Genomic DNA, 7,251 nt, shown 5'->3' with positions numbered 1-7,251 from the left:
TGATATAGAGTAACTGAATATGAGAGTACATAGATAACTGAAACTATTGTAAATGTTGAGTATGCAATAGTGTGCATATACATATATATTGTAACTGAACTTTTACTGAAGCTAAGTTCTGAGTTTTGATGATTGAGTAACTGATATATGAGATTATTGATAACTGAGTTACTAAAACTAACTGACAGTCCTGATTCTATAGAACTAAATTGAGTCCTATACTGAGGCTGAAACTGAAACTGAAACTGTGGAAAGTAATCATCTAACTGACATGCCCTAAATAAGATAACTGGGGTCCAACCTATAACCCTAGTTGGAAGGGTGTCAGAATCGTGCCATGGGTAAAGACAACTAAAGAGTTACCCTCATCTGGCAGGTACTCTAATGAGAACGGTGGTACCCTTAACTGGCAGGTTAAAACACCTTATCAACCCTCAACTGGTAGGTTAATGTCTCAACCTACGCTGGCTAAGTATTTTTGAAATGCAAGGACCTCTTCTAAGAATCACACCCTCTACTAGTAGGTGAGCCCCCCATCCTTAGTTTTCCTCAACGCTGAATCCTACTTCTAACTGAATGGACATTAAACATATTATACTAAGCTGAACTAGAATGATACTGAGTTTCATTGAGTTCTGTAACTGACTGAGTTTACTGATCATGACACTACTGAGACTATTCTATAACTACTGTAGCTCAAGGTAAACAGCTAGATTTTTGGGTATTAGATACCTCAGGACTTGATAGCTTGAAAGTAAAGCATAGCATGATCATGAAAAGCATAACAATGTCCACTTATTAATATTTCATTCATAGAGACATTTTATCAAACACTTGAAGGGCATAAACTTGTACATGATTGGAAACACATAATGACATGTCATGATTCCACAATCTAATTCACATCGGTATTTAAGCAAACAGTTAGGGAATATGGATTATTTCACATGGTAATGGCCAACACATGAACATCATAAATACAATACTCAATTGCAAATTCAAGTATTTAGCATACAATTCATATAATTCATCACATAACTATTTTAATTTCATGAAAACTTATAATTAATCATTTATTGAAACCCAAATACTATCATGGACATGAACACAATCAATTTCACACATGAAGTTCATAAATCAGAGATTTTGTAAGTCTAAAGAGGGTGGTTCTTGGACTACATGGGTGAAAGGAACCTATGAATGAATGCGTAACCTACATGAATTGATAAGTTCTTGGAGTTCTTGTTGAATTTCTTGAGATTTGCTCTTGATTGCTTAAAGATTAGGGTTTGCTAATTGAGAGAGAGCTCATTAATTTTAGGGGAAAAGCTAATAAATAATGGGTTTAAAATGTTTTTAGGGATTAAATCCCATATCCGGGCATATTAAAATCATGGGAAAAGACTAATTTAACCCTAGAAAAAACTTTTAATTTTTGTCAAAATATTCTAACGTGAGCCTTTAGCGTGACGCGGCACTATCACGGCATGTCACTAGAAATTGACAATTAGGAATTAAGGGCTTGGCGCAATGCAGTACAATCATAGTACTCCATTGATTTCAAATTTTGGACTCAGTGTGATGCGGTATAATCACGGAGCTTCACTAGAAATGGATAATTGTGAAATGGGTCTATGGCGTGACACGCCATTATCGCGGAGAAACACTAGAATTTGATAATTATTATTTGGCTGGCCTCTGTGATGTGGTGAATTTCCAGTTGGCACATTGCTTGACAAAATAGTCTATAACTCTTTACCTGGGTATCAAATTTAGGCGAATTTTATATCTTTGGAAAGCTGACAGAATTTCCTACGCAATGGCAAGCTCTAAACTAAAAAATACTAAGTATTTAGAAAAATATTATATAGGATAACTCTTGTACTGAGAGTTAAATTAAGATAGAAAAATACAAGGTATTACAGTATCTCCCTCTTGGGAACATTCATCCTCGAATGAGACTGATTAAGCTAAAAAATAATAATAGACTAAGTTTACTCACTGAACATGCATATCTGATGCATGGAATACATGACTGAAGCTACTGATAAACTGAGTTATTATTCTTAACATGCATATCTGATACATGAGTACATGGCTGAACTGATTCATGAACGCATGACTTAATATACAACGGTAAAGAATATCAAGTTTATAACTGTAACTGAACATGGAACTGAGTCAATCTAAGGAAGATTGTTAGCTTAGGCTGAATCTAAATTTGCAGAGAAGTAGTGAGGATACTTGGTCTGTATATCTTCTTCTGTTTCCCAAGTAGCTTCCTCAACGGACTGATTCTGCCAAAGAACTTTGACCAAGGGAACTTCTTTGTTCCTCAGTCTGTGAATCATATGATCGAGGATCTGGATTGGAACCTCTTCAAAAGAGAGATCATTTTGAATATCTATGCCCTCTAATGGAACTATGACTACTGTGTCACCAACGCATTTCTTTAGAAAGGAGACGTGGAATACTGGGTGTACTAAAACCAAATCTGAAGGTAGCTCAAGCTCGTAAGCTACCTTTCTAAAATGACTAAGAATTCTGTAAGGACTGGCATATTGGGGACTGAGCTTTCTCTTCTTGCCTAACCTATTTACCCTTTTATGGAAGAGATTTTCAACAACATAAAATCACCTATCTCAAACTCAAGATCCTTTTTCCTTATATCTGCATATGATTTTTGTCGGCTCTGGGTAGCCCAAAGCCTTTCTTAGATCAACTGAACCTTCTCTAAGGCATTAAACACTAAATCAGTCTCTACTACTATGGTCTCACTTACCTCAAACCAACCAATTGGAGATCTACATCTCCTACCATAAAGAGCCTTAAATAGACCATTTGAATACTGGAATGTCAACTATTAATATATACAAATTTGATCAAAGGCAAGTGGTCATCCCAACTACCTTTAAAATCAACAACATAGGCTCTTAACATAACTTCTAGAGTCTGAACAGTCCTTTCAGCTTGATAATTTATCTGAGGATGGAAGGTTGTACTTAGGTGAACTTGGGTTCCAAGACCCTTTAGGAATGCTTCCAGAAGTGAGAGATAAACTGGGTACCTCTATCTGAGATGATAGACACTATGAATCCGTATAACTTGAACAACTCTCTAATATATATTTTGGCATAGTCCTCGGTTTAATAAGATGTATGAACTAGCAAGAAATGCACTGATTTGGTCAAGCTATCTACAATAAACCATATAGAAATCACACAGATGACAAGTACGAGGAAAACCCGTAACAAAATTTATATTCACTTTTTCCCATTTCTATGTGGGAATATTGAACTCCTGCTTGGACCTACTAGGCTTTTGGTGCTCAATCTTAACCTGCTGACATGAAATTGCTCATTTTAGACCTACTATCTACTACTACATGGGGAGCATACTTGGTTAACTGAGTAAACTTGAGGGAATAGTCTTTCACACTCATACTACCTTGCCTGAGATTAATGAACTCAACACCTTGGCTTTTCTCAACTCTAAGCAAAAAAATATATCTAGGAAAGTTGTAGCGAACTCTTCCCACTCTATGGGATCTACGTCTATGCCCTATCTACCTTTCACTACTTAAACCACGTATAAGCTATATCCTATAGCTGATAGGAAACTAACTCAGCACTCTCACTGGAAGTCACTCTCATGATATCTATGTATTTTTTAAATTGATCGAGGAACTCCTACGAATCTTCTTCTAACTTATATCATGAGAATAGGGGAGGATTCATTCGAGTAAAGTCCCAAATCCTGGCTACAGCAGTATTGGCCACTAGGTTGTCCTAAAAAATAGCTGGTCATTCATTTAGAGCTAATACAGAATTGGATAGTATGGTGAATACATCTCTGAATTCTGCAGGGAGACATGCTCGTCCAGGGGATCTGCCTAAACGGGCTGAGGTGCTGAATGATTTACGATCCTTCTTTTGTTAGTTTTTTTGTGAGGCATGTTCTATAAATGGAAGGAAAAAATGAATTAGACTAAGATTTTAACTTTACCTTATGCTCATTCGCACGACATAAATACTGAAAGATGGGAAACTTTTTCTAAATATCTCATAGCCTCTTATCCATAAGTATGGCGCGCTACACACATATGCATAAGACTCTACTAGATGCGGCTTTCAGACTCCATAGGACTCTGTTGAACCTAGCTCTGATACCAAGTTTGTTATGCCTTGAGTCTGTACCTCAGATGCTACACGGTGCTTACGACCTCGAAGGACTGCAAGCTAACCCATGATTGATATCTATTGTGAGCACTGAATAATAATATTAAAAATAATATAAAAAATAGGTTAAATTACCATAAGGTTCAAAATATGAATACTGATAAAGAATATCAATTGTAATAATAATTTGCAAAACTGAATATTATTTGTTCATCTTGTCTGAAAAGCCTCTAACTGAACTGTCTGGATGTGGAGTTGATGGGATAAGCCCCCAACTAATTTCGACTACTAAAATACTAAAGTTACTGAAAATACTAAAATAAATAAATATCCTAAATAAATGAGGACTCAATTCTGAATCTGACACAACTGACTGAATTTGAATCTATCTATGCACGGTCGGAACCTGACTGTCCAAACATATGATATGAGACATCATAGCAAAAAGAATGAGTATGTGTCAGTAAGTAGAATATATTGGTATGCTAGATAAGGTAAGGCTGAATTCAAGGGTTCTTATGCATGAACAATAACTGACGGAATGATATATAGTAACTAAATATGAGAGTACATGGATAACTAAAATTGCTATAAATGCTGAGTATACAATACTGTGTATGTACGTGTATACTATAACTGAGCTTTTACTGAAGCAGATTTTTGTGCTCTGATAACTGAGTAACTAATATCTAAGATTACTGATAACTAAGTTACTAAAATTGATTAACTGTATCTCATAGTCCTTATTCTGTAGAACTAAACTGAGTTCGATACTGAGGCTGAAAATGAAATTATAGGAAGTAATCATCTCACCGACATGCCCCAAATAAGATAACTGGGGTCCAACCTGTAACCCCATCTAAAAGGGTATCAGTACAGTGCCATGGGTAAAGACAACTGAAGAGTTACCCTCATCTGGCAGATACTCTAATGAGAACAGTGGTCCTCAAAACTGGCAGCTTAAAACACCTCGTCAACCCTAAACTAGCAGGTTAATGTCTAAACCTATGCTGACTACATAGTTGTGGAATGCAAGGACTACTTCTAAGGATCACACCCTCCACTAGTAGGTGATCCCCCCATCCTTGGGTTCACTCGATGCTAAATCCTACTCCCAACTAAATAGATACTGAACTGATTATACTGAGCTGAACTAAAATCTAGTTCTGTAACTGATTGAGTTTGTTGATCGTGACACTACTGAGACTATTCTACAACTACTATAGCTCTTGTTAAACAACTAGATTTTTGGGCGTTAGATACCCCAGGACTCGATAGCGTTAAAGTAAAGCATAGCATGATCTTGAAAAGCATAACAATGTCCACTTGTTCATAATTCATTCTTAGATACATTTTATCAAACACGTGTAGGGTATAAACATGTATATGATTGGGAACAAATAATGACATGTCATGATTCCACAATCTACTTTACATAGACATTTTAGCAAACACTTAGGGAATATGAATTATTTCACGTGGTAATGGCCAACACATGAACATCATGAATACAATACTCAATTGCAAATTCTAGGATTTAGCATGCAATTCATATAATTCATGACATAACTATTTTAATTTCATGGAAACTTATTATTAATCATGAATTGAAACCCAACTACTATCATGGACATGAACACCATCAATTTCAAGCATGAAGCTTATAAATCTGAGACCCTGTAAGTTTAAAAAGGGTTCTTGGACTCCATGGGTTAAAGAATCCCATGAATGAACACCTAACACACCTGAATTTATACGTTCTTCGAGTTATTGGTGAGTTTCTTTAGATTTTCACTTGACTTCTTAAAGATTAGGGTTTGCTAATTGAGAGAAAGCTTGTTGATTTTGGAGGAAAATTTAATAAATAATGGTTTTAAAATGTTTTTAGGGATTAAATCCCATATCTAGGCATAGTAAAATTGTCAGAAAAGACTAGTTAACCTGGACAAAACTTTTAATTTTCATCAAAATTTTTTGACCTGGGCCCTTGAAGCGATGGTGCGCTATCGCGCCGTGTCACTAGAAATTGACAATTAGGAACTAAGGGCTTGGCGTGACATGGTACAATTGCGGTACCCCACTGATTTCAAGTTTTAGACTAAGTACGACGCAGTGAAAACTTGGAGCTTCACTAGAAATGGACAATTGTAAACTGGGCCTATGGAGCAACGCGCCATTATCATAAAGCAATACTTGAATTTGACAACTACCACTCGGCTGGCCTCTGCAATGTGGTGAAGTGCCAATTGGCACAGTACTTTACATCATATGCTATAACTCTTCATTTGGGTATCGGATTTAGGAGAATTTTATGTTATTGGAAAGCTGACTGAATTTCCAATGCAATAGTAAGCTCTAAACTGAAAAATATAGAGTATTTAGAAAAATTTACATAGGATAACTCATGTAATAAAAGTTTAATTAAGCTAGGGAAATTGTGATGCCCCAAAAAAATTTTCTATTAAGAGCTCGGACGAAAATGTGTTCAATTCTGTTCTTTATCGTGATTAATAATTTTTTAGTGTGAAATTTCTGGATATGTGACCCATCATCGTGTAGAGCATTGAATAAGATTTCCAACGATATATGGATCATCCAAAATGGACACTCGAGTGATAAGTTATGATCATTCCGATCTAATCATGAATAGTGGTGAACAGTAAATGTGCAGGAAAAAATACTGAGGGTAGGCGAATTTTAGGGTCAACTTCAAATGATCATAACTCCTTGTACATAATGATCTGGGTGAGCTACTATATATCAACAGAAATCTCTGAGAGTCCTCTTTGTAATGAAATTGGTTTTATCAAATTTGGCCTTCGAATAAAAATGTTATCGTCGATCTACTTCAGCCTATCAAAATAGTCCACCAAAGGACAGATTTGACATTATTTAATTTTTAAGGGTATTTTGGTCATTCCCACTCCAATCCATCCGGGTAAACCATGGATTTAAGTCCATTAAGAGCATTCAATAGCTCATTTTTATCCAAAATTTCCTAAGGCTCAAAACCCAACCCTACTACTCCAATTTCATCCTTCTATGTCTCTTGATTGAACCGTAGAAATTTCAA

The sequence above is a fragment of the Capsicum annuum genome, chromosome 11 (genome assembly GCF_002878395.1).
Source record: "Capsicum annuum cultivar UCD-10X-F1 chromosome 11, UCD10Xv1.1, whole genome shotgun sequence".
NCBI classification, from domain to species: Eukaryota; Viridiplantae; Streptophyta; class Magnoliopsida; order Solanales; family Solanaceae; genus Capsicum; species Capsicum annuum.
Note: the sequence above shows the minus strand (reverse complement) of the source record.